This window comes from Ursus americanus, chromosome 8 (assembly GCF_024610735.1).
Source record: "Ursus americanus isolate L20-20 chromosome 8, mUrsAme1.1.p, whole genome shotgun sequence".
Classification (NCBI taxonomy): Eukaryota; Metazoa; Chordata; class Mammalia; order Carnivora; family Ursidae; genus Ursus; species Ursus americanus.
This window is the reverse complement of record NC_142134.1, coordinates 8606540-8631218: the sequence shown is the minus strand read 5'-3', so window position 1 is coordinate 8631218 and position 24679 is coordinate 8606540. Positions and strand designations below refer to the sequence as shown.

Here is a 24679-nt window from a genome sequence, read left to right as displayed (position 1 = left end):
TGACGTCTGCTTTATTCAGTTTCATTTTAACAATGGAGTGGTTAAGGGAATAACCTGAAATTCTTTGATATTTTTTTCTTTTTTCTCAATCCACTCTCTGCAGACTGGATGAGCTTGTGTGTGTGTGTGTGTGTGTGTGTGTGTGTGTGTGTGTGTGTGTATGTGTAAAGAAAGCAACCTGACCACTCGTCTGTTGAGGAACAAATAACAAACTGAGGTTTATTTATGCTGAATACACTCTATAGCTGTTGGAGTGAATGAGTTAGATCTTCCTGTACCAATGGGATATATAAAAAAAAAGAAAGAAAGAAAGAAAGAAAGAAAGAAAGAAAGAAAGAAAGAAAGAAAAAAGAAAGAAAGAAAGAAAGAAAGAAAGAAAGAAAGAAAGAAAGAAAGAAAAAAAAGAAAACCCACAGGGAAGATGGAAAAAAAAACGGCAAAGAATTTATATAGTTTAATGCTATTGATGTAAAACTTTGACCTACAAAATACAATAGTACCCATTCTATCCAGGCATCCATGCATATTAAAATGAAAAACCTAAGTGGAAATAATACTCCGAAGATTGATTATTTTTGGAGAGAGAGAGAAAGGATGATGGTGGTACTTAGGCGTGTTTTAGCTATTATCTGTAACATTCCATTCCTTGAAAAAAAAGATTCTGAAGCAAAAAGTGCAAAATGTTAATATTTGGTAAATGCGGCTAGTAGGCACATGGGTGTTATATATTTTCGCAACCTTTCTCTTTGAAATATTAACTTAAAATGTCTGTCTTATCTTTAAAAGTAGGATCCTTTAATCTTTGAGTTGTAGATTAATTTGTTGGAATTCTGTATCTCTTTGAATACATTCACTTGTGATTTAACATATTGAAGAAAATGTAAACTGTTTATATCTTAGTGGTCTCGTTTGGTGATCTTTGCTATTCTAGGCTCCATTTCAGTGAAGAAATGGTTAAGAGTATCCTGAAATGCTTTGATTTTTTGTTCTTGCTCATTCTTAATTCATTCTCTGCAAACTGTTTAATTCAATCTCTGCTTTCTCATTGCATGTTCACTAGAACAGAAGCTCCGTGAGCGCTGGGATTTTGCTGTCTGGCTCTCAAGCATCTGGAGTAGTTCATGTCTGGCACACAGTAGGGTTCAGTAATATTTGGTGCATGAATGAATAAAAGGATAAATAGTGAATCTCCAGCTGTGAATGCTTTTTCACAGCCTGTTAGTTTATGCATGTAACATGACTAGTGAGTATTATGTGCCAAGTGAATTTACTGTAAGAGACACGAGATGCTTCTATACTAATTTATTCTTTACTTGCCTCCTAGAACTTGGCAGTTTCTTTCTCAGGGCCAACTTGTCAGCTACCTTCCTGTGAAAGATAAGAACCCAATTACTCCCACCCTTACTCCTTTATTATATCTTTTACCCTTTTTATATAGCTTTGTTATGCCTTTCTGATTAATTCTGAGTTAAACTTAGTGTCCATCTGGACACACTAGGATGTTTGTTTATACCGGTATCTCTAAAGTGGCTTATGATTTCCACTTTCTGTGTTTGCTGTTCTGTTACCATGTTTCATACAGTCTTAACAATATAAACTGCCTCAAAGTTTTTTTGAAAAAATTAGGATGACATATTATTTCCATAGAAAATTATATTCCTGTGAAGTTGTAGATTGCTCTTTTTTTTTTAATGTAGTCATTTAAAATGTACTTGGGATTCAGTGTTTTTTTAACAGAGTTCAGTTGTGAATTTTATGAAGCAAATGCTTATTTAGTGTCATGGGATGAGTTGTATCCCCCAAAATTCGTATTTTCAAGTGCTCATTCCTTGTATCTCGGAAGGTGACTGAATTTGGAGATAAGGTCTTTAAAGGGGTGTTTATGTTAAAATAAGTTCATAAGGATGATCCTTAATCCATCATGGCTGTCCTTCTAAGAAGAGATTAAGATGCAGTACAGAAAGAATACCACAACATGAACACACAGGAAGAGGACAGCCATCTGCCAGCCAAGAGGAGAGGCCTCACAGGAAATCAACTCTGTCAACACCTTGATCTTGGACTCTTAGCATCTAGATTGTGAGAGAATGAATTTCTGTTGTGGAAGCCACCCAGTCTGTGGTATTTGTTATGGCAGAAAACTTGAAAATTAAACTTGAAAACTTTACCCTTGGTAAAGTACACAAATACATGCATATTTATTTTGTAAACCTAAATACATAATAATATATCTTATGGAAATATGGACTCCTTATATTAAGGAAGTTAAAGAATGTCATATGGGTATTCTGTACGATAATACTTTGTTTACATAGTTCTTTACACTTTAAATACAGTGTCATACATCATCTCATTAGATAGTAATCTCACATTAGTGACTTGCTTTAAAATATGTTCTCGTGCGCGGCAATATTTCAGTATATACGTGGCCATAGGACTTAGTGATGTACTGTTCTATTATAATTAGTGCCTGTAATAGTGACTTTGAATGACTAGTACCTTTCAGGCACTTTGCCTCCTCAGATTTCATGTTAATTTTATTCTCATATTGTAGGAAGTGGTAAGCAATGTATATTAATATGATAGCAAACAGGAACTCAGAATATCAGATTAGTTCAGATTTCTCATTCCTTGCTTTGGTTACCTGGTAAATAGTATTTACTGCACTGTCTTTGTAATAAGTAGTTGTGCTGGTTTCAGTTTAACCACCCCAAGTGATTTGTGAATTGCCAGTAAGAGACATCAACGATTATAAAATTTTAATCAGTGGTGAGCATTCTTTTGCTTCTAAAATGGAAGATGTGATAATTAATAATGTAATCATTATTTTCCCTGGTAGCAAGCATGGAGGTCGGTTCCATGATGTTTTAAGATAGATCGTGAAACTTCAGTATGAAAAACGCTGGTTTTGAACCTACTCACTTTTTTAGCATTGGTTTGCTTTTTCTTTTACAACATGGCAAGTATCAAGAAAAGCCAGCTCAGATTATTGCATTCCTCTGTTATTTGTTTTTCTTCATCATCCCTCAAAATTCTCTGTGTCTACCTCAAATCCTACAAGAAAATAAAAGGAGTATCTTGTATAAAATAGTTTACTCAGTTATGGGTAATCTTATTTTTAATAACTGTGAGCTTTAAAAGTCTTGGAATCTTTAATCCCTATTTTCAGCAGACACCATAGGAATTATTTTGGATAAATGACTTTAAAATAGACTTCTTCACTTAACTGGTATAGTATTTGTAAATTCCTTTACAAACATTTTCCAAAGATGGGAACATTTTTTCCTTTAGTTTAAGATGGTCATGATTGTTAGTGTCATGAATTTCTCACGTAGCCTAATAGCATGAGTTAATTTAAATGACTTTTCTCATTTTTATGCATTCAGTAGCAAATTATGTTTCATTTTTCATTGGACTGCTTTAGACAAACATAGCAAATTTCCCACTTTTAATCCTATTTAGAATACATAGACTTTATTATACCATTTGGTATTATTCCTGTAGCCAGGGCACTGGATCCCTATTGCAGAGCAGTTAATAGTTTAAAAATTTTAGTTTTTAAAATAAGTTTATAGTTTAAAAACAACTCCCAATAACTACAAATATTGTTTATACAGATTAATCAGTGAAAATGAACTATATTTTCTCTTGACTTGGATTTTATGAAAAGCAGGTCTCTTCTAACTAATCACATCTTATATTTACATAGCCTTCCTTCCATATTCCCCCTTTAATTACGTCCATAATAAATGTACCCAGAAGGTAGTTGGTGTGATTATGTTGCACGTTCTGCATTCCTTTACATTCCTGGCAGCTGTGATGCCAAGGGCTACCTGCGTGAATGCCTACCTGCCCCTGGCTGCTACAGCTTATCACCTAAGGGCCGAATTTATCACAGCCCGGCATGGGCTCATGGGCAGGGCAGTAATGTCTCTCTGATTTTCTTTGCATTTACTTTCCTGTCATGGTGGAAAATTTGGAATTTACATATTTACTAAGAGAATGATGAAATATTTTGCAATTTAAGTAGTAGAGTTCATGTAATTCTTTTTTTTCCCCTCTATCCATCCCTGTTTCTTCACTAATAACAAATTTATTTCCCTTTGGGAAAGTATTAAGCTACAAAGGAATACTTAATGGATAGGAAAATTAACAAAGTAACTTTGGTGGTTTCAGGGAAGGGTTTCACAGTTAAGATTTGTTCTTGACAAGGAAACTTAGTTTCGGCTCAGCCAAGATTTTTCTGTTCTGAATAGTGTTTGGAAGTAATTCACTTTATCTCCAGTGACCATACTTTTTCCTGGCTGCGAAAGCTGAGTAACCCTATTGATATTTTCTTTCTCTAGGTATTTTGATAAATCAATCAGTTTTGAGTCAAGTCTAGTTGATTTGGGAACTCATATGGGTAGATGCCTTTGAAAATGCCTCTGGGGACAAAATTAAAATTGAAAAAAAAATTTTTTGGGTTTTGCTTGATATTTGTTATTTTTGTTATGTCAAAAAGCCCAGTTCAAATACCAGTGCAGACTAGACATTTGCGTTTTATATGGGCAAAAATCACATAAAATACTCACACTTGAGGGGCAACAGCCAAAAGCAAAAACATTTCATGACTCACTATTAGTATTCCTGACTATTCATCTAAGAAAGACACATCCTTTCATTTTACATCTCTCTGGCCTGGATCTCTTAATGCTGAATTAAACACTTGAGGACAATCATATATCTTTTATTTTCAATTTTTAGAGAACAGCTCACAATTTGGCTTCTTAATACAAACAAGATCTTTTGTGATATAATTTAGTCACTTTGTGGGTATTACAGAACGGCTTTTGAATTAAAATCTCTGCCAGGATTATTCCAGTCATAAGCAGGTAGATATCTCAGTGTCACCTGCTGTCACCTGTGACATAATGTTCACAGCATAGCCCTTAGTTTCCAATCAGTATCTCTGACATGTGTGATAGAATCAATCACATGGGGAGGTTTTTTGGAATGCACATGCCTGTGTCCTACCCTAGATGCCCTGCTTTAGAATGTTGGTGGTGGTAGCTGGGCATGCACAATTTAGAAAACTTCTCAGTGTATTGTAATGTACTCCATGGTAAAGAGACATTGACTATACCTTATGACTGTACTGGATATTCTGAATGTGTGCCCCTGCAAGTAACTCAGGGAAATTTCCACCTGTAAACCAGAGATAAGATATTTTTCGTAAAAATTGCATTTTCTATACCGAATCAGATTGGACAGTATATTGGAATTCCCAAATTTTGTTAAGGGTAAATCTAGCACACTATTTAGTGTGTCTTGAATTTTAAACACTACATTTGAATTTGGCCTTTGGTTACTTGTTAATTCATGCAACAAGCATTATTTCAATCTTCTTCTTAAAACATTATTATCTTGTGTCCTCTGATGCTCTTCTTTTGTGGTCATCTTTCTGCTCTCAGCTCCTCAGACTCTCTTGATTGCTTCTCATCCTAAAACTCTGTAACGTTTGTTCAGATCAACTTCTTGTTTTTCCCCTACACCATTACCTGTAATGATCTCACCCTTCCCCAAGTCTCTCTCTACCATCTGTATGTCAGTGATCCCCAGATTTTATCCTCAGCTTTCATCTTCTTATTGTAGGTGGTGATTCATTGCAGTGGCTCAGTCATGAGTAAAGGGCAGATTGACGGCGGTCGCAGAAGAAGACAGGACTTTTCATCAAATTCAGTGGTGCCTTATTAATGCATTCATGTCAGATACCTTCTCTAAAAGAATTACAAAAATCCCATAATTGCTTTATCAGTTTCTCCATGTTTATAGCTCTTACCTTCTCATAATCTTACTCTGTATTGGTTTTCTAGGACTGCTTATAAGGAATTACCACTAAGTTGATGGCTTAAACAGCAAAATTAATTTTTTTATAGTTCTGGATGCCGGAAGTCTAAAATCAAGCTGTTGGTAGGGCCAAGCTCCCTCTGAAGGTCTAGGAAAGAATCCTTCAGTCCCTTTTCCTAGCTCCTGCTGGCTCCTCATATTCCATGGCATTTTGGGGGGTTATAGCTGCAGCACTCCGGTCTCTGCATCCATCTACACGTGGCCTTTTTCTCTGTGACTCTCTGTGTGTCCTCTCTTCTTCTTATAAGGATACGCACCATTGGATTTAGGCCCACTGTAATCCACTATGACCTCCTCTTAATTATTTCTGCAAAAGACCCTATTTCTAATGTTCTGAATGGACATGAAGTTTTGGGGAAAAAAAGTTTCGTACACCAACCCAGTCCCTATAGGCTTATCCATACCAAGTTCCAGCATGAGAGACAGCTGTCGCCTAGAGCTACAGGGCAAAAGCTAGAAAATGACTGCCCAGTCTCTGCCACTTACGTGTGTATGGCTTTGCTCTGTGCTTTCAGCTTCCTCATGTATAAAGGAGATAATAGTGCCCACCTCCTGAAACTATTGTAGAGATTAAAATATTTAATGTATGTAAGGTGCCTAGAGTAACGCCTAGCACCTTTGAGCCATAACTGCTCTCAAGTCTTGGGTAATAGGCCTGTATTTGCTTCGCAGAGAATTTCTGCCAGCTTCATTCCTCCTTCTCCCTCTTCCTGATCTTACGTCTTATTTAGCTGTTTCTCCTTCTCACCGCAGTCATTTGCGAGGTGTTGCAAGAGGGCTACACAGAGCGGACAGCCTTTGCATACCTTCAAGGTCAGATGTGGATCACCCCCCTCAGAAGCTCCTGCACGGCTGAATGGCTAGAGATTGGGGGGCCCATTGTGCCTCCAGATGCCTGTGGTTGCATGGGATCCCTGGAATGTTAATTAATTTCCATATTTCCCTTTAAGTTACTTCTGTAGCTGGAACAAAGTGTTTCTGAGCTGGGTCCCAAATTGGCATTCTTGTTCACTAACACCCTCATAGGAAACTGTACTTGAGGCTTTCTTGTCAGTTCGAAGAGCCTATAAAAGGCATTCGAGGTTCACAAAGCGAGTTTAAAATCTGCTCCCAGGTCTGGCGCTGGAGCTGTGGTGACATGGTCCCACTAAAGACTCTGGGCTTACTTTAGACTGTGTGCCTTACAAGGCTGAGGTAGATTTATGGCAACTAAGGGGCCCTGAGATAAGGGATGGTACTCTCATCTTTCCTCTTCAGAATCCTCTGGCATCATTAGAAGTGATTTCACTTCACAGCATGCTTCTTTTCATACTATTCTCTGCAGTGTTTTTTTTTTCTCCTAAAATTAAACGTTCCAGGTATGTCAGGTGGTAGTAATGCTCGGAACTTACGTTGGGACTCCAGATTCACTCACTGAAGGAAATCCAAGTCGTTTGAATTCTTTTCTGCCATTAGAGACCAGTGGCAAAAAAAAAAAAAAGAAAAAAAAGAAAAAAGAGACATAATCAAGCCAAATAACTCATATATGTAAGCTTGAGTATTCAATATAATTTATAAATGTGTGTTGTTTAGATGTAAGTGCTAATTTCTATTGAAATCAGAGTATTTAAAATTTCAGATAATTCAGTTAAAAAGTTTATTGATGAAGAAGACAACTTATTAAACTGACTCATCGAGTACTTTGGCAATCACATATGCTATTCCCTGCTTTTTACCCCATTGACTTGTTTTTGGATATTTGATAATACTAATTTATTCAAAACAGACTAGTTTCTTTGTACAGTGGGATAAGCTGAGAAAAGCATTCATTCATTCATTAATGTTTATTCAGAGTGTGAATTTCACTGACTTGGTGCCAGTCTCTGAGACTTGAACTTTTGCTTAGTGAATCTAGAAGAAAGAATTGATATGTAAACCATTAAATTACAATATAGTGTGAAAAGGGCAAGAGATGGCAATGATTAACTCTATCTAGGAATGAGGGTGGGGATAAGTTTGCTAAGAGGAGGTTACACCTGAGCTGTGTGTTGAAACATGAAGCTTGTTGGCTGATATGAACAAAGAATGTGCCATTCATTGTAAAATCTCATGGTGTGTTTAAGAACTACAGGCAATTTGGTTTTGCTAGAGTTTACAGTGCATGGTTCAGTTTCTAAGAGCTGTGGTCTTTGGTGTAGTTTGTAGAAATTCAGAAAATTTTATTGATCTCATGATACTTACCAAATTTCATTGATCTCATGATACTTACCAAAGCATTTGTAGAGATAACATAATATCAAATTATTTAATACTTGCACAAGTGAATGGAGATTAAGCCCTGATAACTGATATCTCAGTATTAGAGATTTGAAAGGTTTTAGGTAATACTATAATCATAGCATTTTCATCCCCTCTTCAGTCCTCCCAGTATATCTACATACTAACGCATTACCATTAATAATGGCGGCTTACCGTGGCAACAACTCTCGATCTTGGGCGGTGGGAGGATGCACGGCCACATGGAGGGATATATTTGCCAAGGTCAGTCTGGTTCTTGCAACAAATAAATCTCCAAAGACAAGTGGATTAGCACTCTAGATATTTATTTCTAAGTACAGAGTCAGAGTTTTTGACTGGTAACAAGGTATTGGGTGGGAGGTTAGGTGGGAGGGAGTGGGCTTAGCTCAGTATAGTTGCTCAGGGATCTAGGCTGACAGATGCTTCAATCTTTTCAGCATGTGGCTTCCAAATTGGCGTTGGGTTCTCCAGCCAAGTGCCATGTGGGAGAAGTGAGAATGTGGAGAAACTGTATGGGATTTCTATCTACGTAAGCCCTGAAGTGATATACACGTCACATAAACGGCACTCTGCTCGTGTTCCCTTGGTGAGAATCAGCCATAGGGCCCCACCTACACGCACAGGAGGATGGGGAATGTGGATCACTGCTTCTCAACACCTCAGTGCTATTGAAGATAACCACAAATCTTTGGTAGATAACCAGTGGTCTCTGCAGCCATGATGTATTAAAATTTCTAAGGGATGTTAGAGGGTTTGGGAAAAATATGTAGCTCTAGAAAGCCCTGCAGGTGATTCTGGTATGTCCTATAAAGGCATTTTTCTCTTCTCACCTTATTCTAGTACCAGCCAAACAAACATCTTCCTATGCAGATAAGGATCCTGAAATTCAGTGAGGTTAAATCTTTGAGTTGAATGTTAAATTTTGATTTAGTATTTCATGCACATCATTCTGATTTTGATTATTCTTTTTCTTTGGATTTTTCATTATGTGCATGCTTGTTTATTTATTTTCTTTTCCAGCCAATCTTCAAAGTCAGTTTTCCTTAAAATTGTTCAGAAGTTTTACAAGTCTTGGAAAAAATACATTGAAAAATATATATGGCTTTTGAGAGAGGTGTAAATCCTTGGATTCATGAGGATTTGATTCAGTTTTTTTATTTGAACATAGTTTTAGTTACAGTTAGTAAAGATTCCATTAGGTAATAATTTCCAAGTGGACAGTATACACATATTATTTAGCTCATAAGCAGAGATTGAGTGTGCTTTCTGTCCATTTCAGCAACAGATGCTTTACATTATTAAGTTATAGACTTACTTATCTAAGAGGCAGCTCTTAAGATTAATAACAACAGCAATAACAAAAAAATCTTGGAATGCGATGGAGAATTTCTGTCACTGCCGATAATTTTTTATTTTGAAAAATTCACTTCCTTTTGTTAGCGCTTACAAGGATTGGGACTCTAGCAGTAAATGAGATTCAATGAACCACAAGTTTCCAGACCTTTTAGAACCATTTGATTTCAGGATGTAAACTTTGCTTTCTTAAGAGGTTCTGTTAGAGTGGTAAAGAGATGTGCCAATATTGTCTTATGTTCATTCTCACTAATTAGTTCCCTCCCTGTGTGTGTGTGTGTGTGTGTGTGTGTGCGCACGCAGCATGTTTATACTGTGTTTCAGGTTCTGTGATAGGGTGTAGATGGTGGGTACAAAGTGCTCTCATGGAGTTTATGTTTTAGTGTAGCACTTTCAATAGAATTTTCTGTGATTTTGGAAGTGTGTATTTATTGTTCAGTGTGGTAGCCACTAGGCACATGTGGCTACTGAGTATTTGAAATGCAGGTAGAAACTGAATTCTTAATTCTACTTAATTGCAATTAATCTAAGTTTAAATAGCTACATGTGTTGGCTCCTGGCTATTCTTGTCAGTTCAAATTTAGGGGAAGATATGTATTATTCAAACAATCACACCACAGAATGTAAAATTGCAATACCAATACGTGGTATGAAGGAGACACATCTGAAGCTTTCAGAGCTATGGAGGTTTAGTTGACTTATACAGGCAGGTCATTAAAGGCTTAAGTTTGGGTGATAGAGATGGAGAGAAGTGGACAAATATGAAGGATGAATAGGTTATAAAATGGATGGGATCTGGTGTTTGGAAAAATGGTGTGAAGGTACGTGGTTTCAAAATGATTTCTAGATTTTTTGCTTACGCAACTGAAAACATGGAACTTATTCATTAAGATAGAGAATGCTGAAAAAGGACCAGGTTTGTGGGTGAAGCAAATGAGCTTAGTTTTGTAATACTGGGTTGAATATTTGGGTCTGAAACACAGAATAGAGGTTTGGGCTGGATGTATACATTTGGTAATTGAAGCTATGAGCTTAATGGTAGATAAGCATGTAATGAAGAAGGATGGATGATGGATTCTGAGAGAACTGAGGAGTAAGTGAACTTGAGGTTCCAAAGAAGTCTAAGAACGGTCTTCCTGGTTCAATAGTAGGCTTGGAGGAAAGAAGCTGATGGTTCCTTTAAGATGTTTGTATAAGTGATTCTCGAGATAAAACATTTGGGGATGATGATAATATTCAATAATATCTGCTGATGGAAATGGATGACCAAAACAAGAGGTGGTGGTCATGGGGATTAAGGGAAGAAGAGACCAGACAGATTATTTAAAGTGAAAACATATTTAATTCCATTTTGACTGAAAAAGCTGTCTAAAACTCTCATTAGGATTGTAAGGTGTTAACGTGTATTTCATAACGTGCATGTATTTAAGTAGTAATACATAACACTATATAAAACTCATTTGTTATGGTACATAATAGCTGATGATCATATAATATCTCTTAGGGAGGTTTCGATCATTTCAGTTGGAAGGTTTGCTGTTGAAGGTAACTGCAGAATAATTAGAGATAATTTACTCCGTTATTTAAAAAATTTATGTGACCTCCTTAACCTTGACAGGTACCAATAATAAAATGCCTTGAATTTTGCATCTGTAGCTTTGAAGGTATTATTGTAAATTAAGTCACCTGTCCATGCTTTGAAATCTTTACAACTGAGTATTTGATCGTCCATCTTTCATTGACATTGACTGTTTTTAGCTGCCCTTTATTTTTTTCCTTCCATTTTATAATTAATTAAAACCACAACCTGGAAAGAACATGAGTTATTTGAATCCTGCTTTGAAAAAAACCACTGAAGTTTTAATACCTTCAGGGAAATTGATAGTTACGAAACCATTTTGAATCACTCTCTCTGAACCAATTCTTACCCTTTCCCCCATAGGTCCAAAAAGTACACTGAAGTTGACCTTTCTAGTTTGGGCTAAGTTGTAAAATATAACTCTAAAATTATTTTTAAAATAATTTGAGTATAATTGTCCAGTTTGACAAAAGTTACATCTTCTCTTGAGTCTAAATAAATATTTTTGAAATTAAGGCATATTTAATTAACGTAATAAACATATTAGTGTAAAGAAATGATGTAAATGATAGTATAAAGAAAAATGCCAACTTTCAGTTATGATTTTATTTGATTATTTCTGTTATTTCATAGTTGCCACTTGTTTATTTATAGGCACAGCTACACTTTATCATCTTATCAACTCCACAAATAATAACAAAAGAGGTTTTTTCAGTTAAAATTATTCTAGAATGAAAGATACTATTCTTAATTTTGCTCAGATCTGTATTGAGAAAATTCTATTTAAATTATACAAATGTGTATATATTGTAGTACATTAGTAAGAAAGTAAGTTCTTTATTTTTATGTGTTGTCTCATCTTAAATGGTGGATGTAGCAAGAGGGTAGTTTTATTCAGTATTATTCACAAAGAAATGCAACTTGTACCTTTAATATATTTAAACTTCATCACGAGCTTAGTTTTTGCTAAGTCCCAGGCTATTAAAAATATGTCCTTGCCAGGTAGTAGTATTTTAGCCTTTTCTGGATTAGGCCACTTCTGCTTCACTGATTCTGTTTGGTGTAAAATACTCAATATTTTACTTTCTCTTAACCCTCCCCATGTTGCTCAGTAAAGTGACATCTATACCTGTCACAGGGAATTTATTTCTCCTGTGACAACGATTCCATTCAGTATTCTCTCCATCATCGTGAGTTCTTTGCTATTGGGAGCCTGATTTGATTTGAGTCTAGACATGTGTCTGTTGAGGGGTGACTGGTTCTTTCTGGACTTCTGGGTTGACATGTAGGTAAGTACCACTGAAGCAACTCAGGAACCGAATTCTAAATTTTATCTCTGCTATTGACTTTTAGTTTTGAAGACCTTATATAAAGCAACACTTTATCCGGATCCCAGGCCCCTGCCAGCCCACCAGCACTCTCAGCTGAATGGTGTACCTCTCAGTAGGACCCGCGGGAAGTTCTGAATCCCTGCCAGCCATGCCCAAACCATAGATACCCAGCAGCATGGTCTTAAGTTTGTGTAACTGTCACCACCCTCTTCCAAGCTGCCTAAATATTCCCATATGAAGTAAGGTTTGGAGTTGAACTGACAGTTGGTCTTCTCCTAGGGCAATTACTTTCACACTGCTATGCTAGTAACTGTAATAAGAAATGGATTTAAAACTAGTCCAGCATGATAGCAAAAGTTTCACAAACCAGCACTTACCCTTGCTACTTGAGACACAACTTCCTCTTTTCTATATTATTCTAATAAATTTTTTAAAATGCTACTTGTGACATGGTTAATGGATTTGTAACCTACTAATAGGTGTTCACCTGATGTTTAATAAACATGTGAGAGGCCTGCCGCCTTCCTCAGGTGCATGAGATGTGAGTCTCTAGGGAAGATTGCCTTGTAACTAATTGGATGTTGTAACAGACACTTCTTTCCTTACCCACCACCAGCATCTCCATCCAAAGGCTTAGGCCAAACAGTTTGATTTTGTGGGGGTCACTTAAATATGATCTTCTTACTCTCCATCTGTCTTTTCTTCCCATACTCTCTTGTGGCTGAAAGGGGCAGCCTCCTTCCTTCTGTATGTTGGGGATTTCCTTTGTATCATAGGCTGAGCCATTTCTGTATTTTGATTAAACTCTATGATCCTGTCATCTAGCCCTTGATACAGGATTGGAGATTACCAATACGAATAAGTTACTTTGATTTTCTAAAAATGTGACCCCCAGACCATGCATAATCGATTAGGATCATGTTATTATGCTAGGAGATATTTTGAGTCATTTTTTTCTACTATGGAAAAAGTTGGTGAATAAAAGTGGGTACGGTACTGTTATTTTGCTGTCATATTCTTTATTCTTTCAAAGTAATTATCCTTCAATTGTTTATAAATACTAATGATTCTTTAAACTCTATATTGGATTCTTGTGCCACTGGTGGGAAAAGTATGTTCTTGCAAATTTTCACTGTCATTGGGTTCAGAATTTCCAGAAGATTCTTCAAATGCAATTTTATATGAGGTTTAAAAACAGATGTGGTAGACTTAAGTATCTTATAACTTGAAGTTTGGTCCTTTTGACTTCCTTCTCCCACTCCCAATTCCCTGCCTTTGGCAATCACCAATATATTTTCTGCATCTATGATTTTGGATTTTATAAGTCTGGAATGTAATGTACAGCATGGTGACTATAGTTAACAATATTATATATTTGGAAAGTTGATAAGAGAGTAGATCTGAGAAGTTCTTATGACAAGAAAAGACGTTTGAAACCATCCGGTGGTCAGTGTTAACTTAATTGTGATAGTCATTTTGCAATATATGCATATATTAAATCATTATGTTGTACACCTAAAACTAATACACTTTATGTTAAGTATATCTCCATTAAAAAACTGAATCATAGAACAAAACAAAATCAGATATAGTTGGTACAGTGCAAAAAGAGGAAAAAAGATGTTAATCGTGTTTTCTGTGTTACTTAAAAGGCATTCTGACAGATTCTTCTAAATGTATTGATAAACTCCTCTTTCTAAAGAGCAGTTGTTTCAACTTCTTTTATAAATGTAAAATGTGACCCACAGTTTTAAAGTTTTTTTTTTTCTTTTTGATTACTTTTATTGAGATGCTTATTGTCTCTTGTTAAATAACTACATTAATTATATAGCTAGGGCCTAGCTTCTCAACCATTTCCAGAAGAAGCCCCCAGTTTCCATTAAATAATTTTATGGGGGCTCCCCACATGTCAAATTTCACATAGCCGGCTGCATTGGCTTTTTATAAAGGACTTGGATGCAATGCCAAGGCCTCCCACTAATTGTTTTATGGGCTCAGTGTGGGATTTGCATCCCTGACTGGGGAAGCCCCATGTTAAAGGACTGTGGGAGTATGGAGTTGTCAAGCATACCCAGAAACAGCACTAAAAAAAATCCTGGTTAGCTGTACTGTTGTTGCCAAGGAGCGTAAGCAGAACACAAAACATGCCAAATGCTGACTGATTTTAAACAGTGACCCCTATTTCAGGGAATACTTACTTCACTGCATTTTTGGGAGAAAAACAAATCACAAATGGCTCCATAATTAATTTGAGTGCCCATATCAGTTTGACACTGGTAAATTATTGTTTTCCAAGTGGTAAAAAAAAAAAAAAAAATACAACCAGTTATTTTTATGTGTTCTTTGAGGGGAGATAACTCATCATGATTATCTGTGAACATTTAGTTTTGGAATAATGTGTTCAGAGTTTTGTGCTTCATTATCTTTTTTCCTCTAAAAGGGTTAAGGAATTGTGTTTTACCCCTGTTAACCATTAATTTACATATATCTACACTAAAAAAAGTAACTTCTAAATTTTAAAGAATTGTAATGGCAGAATTGAAATTCTTACCTCTTCACCAGGCCCTGACATTGTTTTTTTCTCAGTCTCAAGCAATCTGCTTGGCATTCTGAACCTGTCTTTCCTCTAGAGGCTGAAACAAGATATTTTTGAAGTGCAGTATGACCTCAGAGAGTGCTGTTAGCTTGTTTAATGTTGACATGTGAACAGAATTATTAGCGCCACACTTCAATAGGCCTAGAGTAGAAATACAGTATTCTGCAGGAAGATAAATATTACCTGTCTCCTTGCAGATTGATAGTGTTAACTAGATGATATATTGAGATTTTTGTGAACTTTGAAATATCTTTTGGAAGTTGGTGAAGGAGAAAAATAAGTAGAGTTCCTTTTTAGTAACCAAAATATACTCATCTTAAAAAAAAAGTCCTATATTTCAAATAAACAATCTTAGATTAGCAATTCTTTAAGAGAAACATTTATAATTTTCTTTTGGTAAGCATGTTTCTTTTATGTATCTCTAACAGATATTTCTTCTGTGTGTGGAATGTGTGTCTATGTGATACTTATATGCTATTCTGTCTTATTATTAATATAGTAGCAGTGTGTAATATATAGAGCAAACCACGAGTAAAACATTATGTATATTAAGAGCAAAATTAGTTCATTTCCACAGACTACAAAAAGTAATTTCAGTAGTCTCTTAATAGTCTTTTTTTTTTTTAATATAGTTATTATTTTTGTTTTTTCAAAGTTGGTGGTGAGATTGCAAATCTAAAGCAGAGAGGAACCCTTAATGGTAATTTCCACATCATTGTGACTCCAGGACATTTTTATCTCAACTTTAATGCCTGATTACCTTTCTCTGTAAAATAATTTTAGTCAGCCCGCTATTACTTTGTGAAAAATTATTCCTTAAGACCAGATTTCATGTCTGGATAGCTCCTTGGTATGTCTTTATTTTGAATAAGAATCAACTTAATATTCATGATCTGTAAAACCAGGCTTACTGCTGTCAATGTGAAGCTACCTCTACAACTTCCTCTCATGAGCTCGGAATTGTCATTTGTTATTTAGACACCAAATTATGCAATCTTTTAGCTATTGCCAATATTTCTTCTTTAGGTTGTACTAAAAGTTATCCTTTATTTTGAGTTTTCAAGGGCCGGTGGCAGAGAATAATTGTTACTGCTTCTGTGCTGCTGTTGGGATTCTCACATTCCAATGGCACTCACATCAAAAGTGCTCTTTCACTGACTCCTTTTCTAATGTGCATCTCAACTGCTTATAACCATGCACTATATCCTTGTGTATAAATCCATTTTACACAGCTTTTCTTCGTCAGACACTTTAGTTATAATTAATCTATCGAATATCCTTCTCTGCATTTATTATGTATGTGGTGGTAAAGTTTTAAAATGAAAAAACAAGAAACAAAAAATATGCCAACTCAGTATTAGATTACATAATAGTGTTCTGAGTTATTTTTAATTAATATTAGTGTTTAGCCTATATTTAATTTTTTCTCATTTCCAAATGCACTTCATATTTTTTATCTGAATCCTTTAGCATTTGCATTGTTATTCCTAATTGCAGATGAGAATATTAAGTCTTAGGAGAGTTAAGAAACTATCCCATTGTACTAGCAATGAGTTAATTGAATTAATAATCAAAAAACTTCCAACAAACAAAAGCCCAGAACAGATGGCTTCACAGGTGAATTCTACGAAACAGTTAAAGAAGAGTTAATACATATTCTTTTCAAACTATTCCAAAAAAGAGGAAAGAAAGCTTCCAAATTCATTCTATCAGGCCAGCATTACCCTGATACTAAACCCACAAAGACACTGGAAAAAAAGATAACTACGAGCCAATATCTCTGTTGAATATAGATGCAAAAATTCTCAACAAAATATTAGCAAACCGAATCCAACAATACATAAAAAGATCATTTACCGCAACCAAGTGGGATTTTTTCTAGGGGTGCAAGGGTGGTTCAGTATTTGCAAATCAAACAGCATGATACATCACTGTAACAAGAAAAAGGATAGAAAGCATATGATCATCTCAATAGATACAGAAAAAGCATTTGACAAAGTACAACATCCATTCATGATAAAAATTCTCAACAGGGGCACCTGGGTGGCTCAGTCGTTAAGCATCTGCCTTCGGCTCTGGTCATGATCCCAGGGTCCTGGGACCGAGCCCCACATTGGGCTCCCTGCTCAGTGGAGAGCCTGCTTCTCCTTCTCCCTCTGCTGTTCCCTCTGCCTGTACTCTTTCTCTCTCTGCCAAATAAATAAATAAAATCTTCAACAACAACAACAACAACAACAACAACAACCAAAAAACAACCTTTCAACAAAGTAGGTTTAGAGGGAGCATACCTCAACAAAATAAAGGCTGTATATGAAAAAACAGCTAACATAGTGGTGAAAAACTGAGGTCCTCGCCACAGCAGACAGGCAAAAGAAATAAAAGTCATCCAGATTGGCAAGGAAGAAGGAAAACTTTCATTATGTGCAGATAACATCATTCTCTCTATAGAAAACCCAAAAGACTCCACTAAAAAACTATTAGAACTTATAAATGAATTCAGTAAAGTCACAGGATACAAAGTTAATATACATAAATTTGTGCAAATCTATACACTAATAAGTAGCAGAAAGAGAAATTAAGAAAATAATCCCATTTACAGTTGCACCAAAAATAATAAAATACGTAGGAATAAACTTAACCAAGGAGGTGAAAGACCTTACTCTGAAACTATAAATCACTGATGAAAGAAATTGGAGATGACAGAAACAACTGGAAAGATATTCCAGGCTAATGGATTAGAAGAACCAATATTGTTAAAAATGACCATATTCCCTAAGACAATCTACAGACTTAATGCAATCCCTATCAAAATACCAACAACATTTTTCACAGAACTGGAATAAATAATCCTAAAATTTGTATGGAACCACAAAAGGCCCTGAATAGCTAAAGCAGTCTTGAGAAAGAAGAAAAAAACTGGAGGTTGTCACAATCCCAGAATTTCGGGATGTACTCCAAAGCTGTAGTAATCAAAACGTTATGGCACTGGTACAAAAATAGTCCCATAGATCAATGGAACAGAAGAGAGAGCCCAGAAATAAACGTATTCATATATGGTCAATAAGTCTACGATGAAGGATTAAGAATATACAGTGGAAAAAAGAGTCTCTTTAACAAATTGTATTGGGAAAACTGGAGAGCTACATGCAAAAGAATGAAACTGGACCACTTTCTTACACCATACACAAAAATAAACCCCAAATGGATTAAGGACCTGAAATCCTAAAACTCCTAGAAGAAAACATAGGCAGTAATTTCTTTGACATTGGGCATAGAAACATTTTTCTAGACAGGTCTCCTCAGGCAAGGAAAACAAGCAAAATTAAGCTGTTGGGACTAGTTGTTCTTGATATTCTGGATATCAGTCCTTAGTCAGATACGTTTTGCAATTCTCCCAGTCTATGTCTTGCCTTTTATTTTCTTAACTGTGTCTTTTCAGAAAAAGAAGTTATTTATCTTGATGAAATCCAATTTAATCATTTTAAAAATTTCATGCTTAGAACTCTTGGTCACCTGTCTGAGAAATCCTTTTCTACCCTAAGGTCACAAATTATTTTCCTATATTTTCTTCAAGAAGTTTTCCCTGAGGCAGATAAATAAATAATTGACCTTGACTAAAAACAAAACAACAACAACAACAACAAAACCTCCAAAAACCCATTGGGACCACACCAAGATCAAACAGACAAACAAACAACAACAACAAAACAACAAAAAAACCACTTTTGCACAACAGAGGAAACCATCAACAAATCAAAAAGACAACTTACTAAATGGGAGAAGTTATTTTCGAATGATATATATGACAAGGGGTTAATATCCAAGATATATAAAGAACATATACAACTCAACAACAAAAAAATCTGATTAAAAAGTGGGCAGAGGACCTGAAATGACATTTTTCCGAAGAAGACCTACAGATGACCAGCAGACACGTGAAAGGATGCTCAACATTACTAATCATCAGGGAAATGCAAATCAAAACTATGATGAGATATCACCTTCTACCTGTGAAAATGGCTAAAATATTATTAAAAAAAAACAAGAAATAGAAAGTGTTGGTGGGGATGTAGAGAAAAAGGAATCTCACGTACTGTTGGTAGGAATGCAAATTGGTGTAGCCACCGTGAAAAAAAGTATGGAAGTTCCTTAGAATATTAAAAATAGAAATACTAACGTTTACTACAGCATTATTTGCATAGCCAAGATGTGGAAGCAACCGAAGTGTTCATCCATAGATGAATGGGTAAAGAAGATCTGGTACTTACCTACAATGGTCTATTACTGAGCCATAAAAAAGAATGAGACCCTGCCATTTGCAACAACATGGATGGACCTGGAAGGTATAATGCTAAGTGAAATAAGTCCATTTTAGAAAGATAGATACCATATTATTTTACTCATATGTGGAATTCAAGAAACAAAACAAAAAAGACATACATAAACTCTTAAATAAAGAGAACTGGTGGTTGTCAAAGGGAAAAGGAGTAGGGGGATGGGTGAAGTAGATAAGAGAGATTAAGATTATACTTCTCTTGATGAGTGTTGCATGATGTATAGAATTGTTAAATCTTTATATTGCACACCTGAAACTAATATAACACTGTATGTTAATTATACTTCAGTAAATAATTGGCTAGTATTGAAAAAAATAATATTAAAGGAACTATTCCGTAGTTACATAGCAAGTAAGCAGAATTGGGATATGGATGCAATAGGTTTATGTATTCTGAAATTTTATGTCTATGAAGGGAAGTATTGAAATAGAAGGGATTGTTTAGATATTCCAATTCACCTTTTGGTAATTGGTATCGGTTTGCAGATACTACTCTAAGTAACTACTAATAATAGATGCACAATAATTGTTGAATGGATTCCAAAACCCTCAATTCAAGTTCTGGCATTTCCACTGGATACTGATAAATGATTGAAACATCTTGGACTTCAGTTTTTCAGATAGAAAAATAATGAATTTTCGGTGCCTGGGTGGCTCAGTTGTTTGGACGTCCAACTCTTGATTTCAGCTCAGGTTGTGATCTTGGAGTCATGAGATCTAGCCCTGCGTCAGGCTCCATGCTCAATGGGGATTCTGCTTGAGATTTTCTCCTCCCTCTGCTCCAACCCCCGCTCACACACACTCTCTCTCAAATAAATAAATCTTTAAAAAGGAAAAAGAAAAATAATGAATTTAGGTGTCAGAAAAACTGGATATCCACATGTGGAAGAATGAAATTGGACCCTTATCTTACACCATATACAAAAATCAACTCAAGATGGATTAAAGACTTATAACCCTGAAACTTTAAAACTCCTAGAAGAAAACATAGGGGAAAATCTTCCTGACGTTAATCTTGACAGTGATTTCATGGATATGACACAAAATGCACACGCAGCCAAAAACAAAAATAAGCAAGTGAGACTACATCAAACTGAAAGGTTTCTGCACAGCAAAGGAAACAGAGGTAAAAGGTAACCTACAGAATGAGGGAAAATATGTGTAAACTATATATCTGATAAGAGTTAATCTCCAGAGTATATGAAAACTTCTACAGCTCAATATCAAAAAACCCAATAACTCAATCAAAAAATGAGCTAAAGACTTGAATAGACATTTCTCTAAAGAAGACATACAAATGGCCCAACGGGTATATGAAAAAATGCTCAATGCCATTAGTCATCAGGGAAGTGCAATTCAAGGATGTGGAGAAATTGGAAGCCTTGCGTACTGTTGGTGGGAATGCAAAATGGTACAGCTGGTATGGAAAGCTTCTCAAAAATTAAAAAAAAAAACTACATATGATCCAGCCATCTGACCTCTCAGTTGAAACGAGGATCTCAAAGAGCTACGAGCACTCTCATGTTCATTGCAGCACTACTCATAATCACCAAGATGTGGGAACAACCCGAATATCCATCAACAGATGAAAAGATAAAGAAAATGTGGTTTCTACGTACAATGGAATACTATTCAGCCCTAAAAAGAAGGCAGTCCTGAAGTTTGTGACACTGTGGATGAACCTTGAGGACCTTACACTAAGTGAAAAAAGCTACTCACAGAAAGAAGAATACGGCATGATTGCGCTTGCATGGGCTATCTGAAATAGTTGAAGTCATAGACTCAAAGACTGGAAAGATGGCTGCCAGGGCTTGAGTAAAGGGAAATGGGGAGTAACCAGTCAGCAGGCATAAAGTTTCAAGGAAGCAGGGTAAATGAGCCCTAGAGCTCTCCTGGATAACACTGTGCCTGTCGTCAGCAATACTGTAATGTACACTTAAGGTGTAAGAGGGTAGGTCTCACGTGAAGTGTTTTTACCACAGTAACTTACATTAAAGAAGAAAAAATATGAACAAAAGAAGAATAACACATTTAGGTTCGTTATTCTTTCAGATGCAAAGCTGTTTGTTCAAATGAAGTCTTTTTCCAGAAGCTATTTTTATAGAATAGATAAAATCAGACATGTTCTTCTTAGAGATATAACAGTGGGAGGAGGGAGTGGCTGTACAACTTCCTTGGCTCTTGGGGCATCTGGGTGCATCAGTTGGTTGAGTCTCGGATTCTTGATCTCAGCTCAGGTCTTGATCTCAGGGTGGTGAGTCAAGCCTTGCATTGGTCTCCACACTGGGTGTGGAGCCTACTTAAAAAAAAAACAAAAAACAAAACAACTCAAAAATGTCCTTTGTTCTGTTTGTCCTTGGCCCTGAGCACTTTCAAATGCACTAGGTAAGATGGTCTTTCAGCTCAAAGATAACTTGGGTTCTAAATCTCTTTTTTAAAAAATCTTTTTATTTATTAGAGAGCCAGCGAGAGAGAGAGAGAGAGAGAGAGAGAGAGAGAGAGAGAGAGAGAGAACAAGTGGGGCTACGGGAGGGGCAGAGGGCGAGGGACAAGCAGATTCCCCACTAACGTGGATGCAGATCCCAGGACCCTGAGATCATGATTTGAACCGAAGTCAGATGCTTAACCTACTTGAGCCGCCCAAGCACCTCAGGTTCTAAATCTGTTTGACCATCATCTTCTGAAAGGTCCGGCTCACACTTGGACTGGGTCTTAAGAAAATAGTATGGAACTAAAAAACGTGAGGAATAAACCACTCCTGAGGGGGTTGCGTCAGCACTCAGTTGTTTCCAGTTATCGTAGGATCCACTTTAAGGATGTTATGTCTTCACTAGCATATGTCGTTTGGGGAACTCTTTCACTTTGGGAAGAAATTCCTCTTCCTTTTCTACCCTGCCCTTAGGCTTTTAGAACACTTACTCGACACATCTACATTACTCTTAATTGGAATGGTAGTTACTTGTTACTTCTGGGACGAACAAGGAAAGTTGCATTTTAAAAGTACTGAAATCACCCTATCATCTGAACTATGTCAGTTGATAATGTATAATGACTTCTTGTTCTTATAATTCTAGGCAAAACTTCCTGTACTTATAAATTAGAGAAAAATAATAATTCTTTTTACTTTGTATTTTGCTTCTCAACGTTATGGTATTTGGAGGAGGTGGGGAAGTATAAAAGCCTGTTGGGGGACCTGTGCCTCTACTGCCTTAATTTGAAATAGAGGCACTTTGTGGCGTTTTGCTTCTTTTCATGGTATACATATTCTTCTTTTCCATACCGTAATCTCTCAGAACAGGGACTGTAAAACAGGGCAGAGGCAAAAGTGTGAAATACAGAATCAGAATGTGTCCCGGACTTGGTTGGTGGGGTGGACTACTTGGCTGCCTCCTCAGTATTCTTTTGCCACTTCTTCCGACAGCCCGTGATTTCCTTCTGAGTATCCACGAGTTTGCAGGGAAGCTGACTCCACTTCCTGTATGTAAAAGTTCCAATCAAGACAATCTGTGCATTTCATCCTTCTGGCTCTAGTGATGTGTAGAGGTTGGGCACGTGACCTAAGCCAGTTTAATCGAAGTGAATCACGGAGCTGTGGTTGAGCATTTTTGAACAACAGTACTATCTTCCTTGGTGATCTTGAGCAAAGGGAGTATTTAGCCTCAGTAATTGTTGCCTTCTATTTTGGAATAATGAGCTAAAATGGTAGCATGGAGAAATGGGTGTTTGGTTATTTTATTGAACCATTGGATCAAGCCTGACTTGAAGACTATATTACTTCTTAACTTTCCAGTTATGGGAGCAAGTCTCCTCTATGTGTAAGTTTGTTTGAATAAATCATTGCCAGTGAATGAGTTTTGCCTGATATATCGAAGCCTTTGGTACTTTTACCTGGTCTTTCCTAATTTAGTTTACTTTCCTAGAACTAAAATCTCCTGCCTGCTTAGATCTTAGACTCCTAACCTATTAAATGAAGAGTTATATTGGATAGTACAAAATATCTGTTGGATAACTTTTTCTCTCTGCTTCCAGGAAATGTAACTCATGTCTATTATATCAGAAATTTATTGACCTCCCTCTTCCTATTTAGCAAGATCTATCCCACTACCATCCAGACTTGAGGAATATGGATCATTTAATACCATACATACAAGAGCATAAATGGTATACTTTTACTCAGTTTCACAGTCTGATTACCTCTCTCCTTTTTCACCCCCGAATTAATTTTTTCAGAGATGCAAATTATGAGAAAGAGATGGACATAAGACTGATGAAGAGTGATTATTTTCCTACCAATTTCCCCATTAAAACTGATAATTAAGAAATAACACGTGACTACAGGGAAGCTAATAATTAATGATGCCAAAGATAAGTAGTCTGACTTAGTACAAACCAGTTAATTTTGTTGTGTTTTAAATAACATGCTGGCTTCCTAACGTGAGCCAGTTATGAGTTGTCAGTAGTTAAAATAATTATTTGAGAAGAGTTTCACAGATCAGTTCAAATCTTTGACCTAATGTTAGAGAAATAACTCTGAGCAGATGCCTTAAAGATATGCTAAGTCTGTGTCAAATTCACATGTAAGAATAAACGCAAAGTGCTTCAAAACATGGGCATGGTACTGGGGGGATTTTAATGGGAGTTTGGATATTCATAAGGACTTTAACCATCTATTCAAAAAGATAAGCTGAAGAACCAAGTAGATATTTCAAGCTGAATGGGGTGCTGATGGTGGTTGTTTGGGGGTATGTGGTGGTGGGAAATAACTTTTATTGGATCATGCCAAACAGTGACAGGCAGCAATCAGGGCTTTATAAGAATTCAGTGAATGGTAATTTGCAGCAATCCAATTTCATGCAGCAAAGATTACCTGCAAGGCACAAATTTCTTTTTCTTTATTTTTTTTTAAACGACAGCTTTGATATATGTGACTCAATGATGAATGACTCTGTGAAATACTATTTATAAAAAATAAGTGTGTTCCCCCAGATTGCACTGCAGGACATTTAATGCCTTTTTTTTTTTTTTCCCCTGAACAGATGTTTTACAGATTTTGCAAATTTTCTATCAAACTCTTCTTGGTCTTCTCTGTAAAGAAAAATTACATGATTATATTTAGGTCTTATTTATATTGCTCTAATTTTTCTGTTACGCTTACTAGGGAGACTTTAGCAACAAGTTTTCCTGCATTCTGAAGTGTTACTTAAATTCAAGATATTTAAATTTTATAATTTTTATTTAAGGCCAACCACAATATTGGCCTAGAGGAGTTTGCCCTGGAGTTCAGATGCATCTGCCATTTTGAATGGATGCTCCAGGGA

The 24679-nt window shown here is 36.1% G+C and overlaps 1 protein-coding gene across 1 annotated transcript in view; it reads left to right on the top strand.

Annotated features, from left to right (window-relative positions):
- Positions 1-24679, top strand: part of BMPR1B (bone morphogenetic protein receptor type 1B) — a 381259-nt gene that overhangs the window by 141421 nt on the left and 215159 nt on the right. The window lies entirely within an intron of this gene.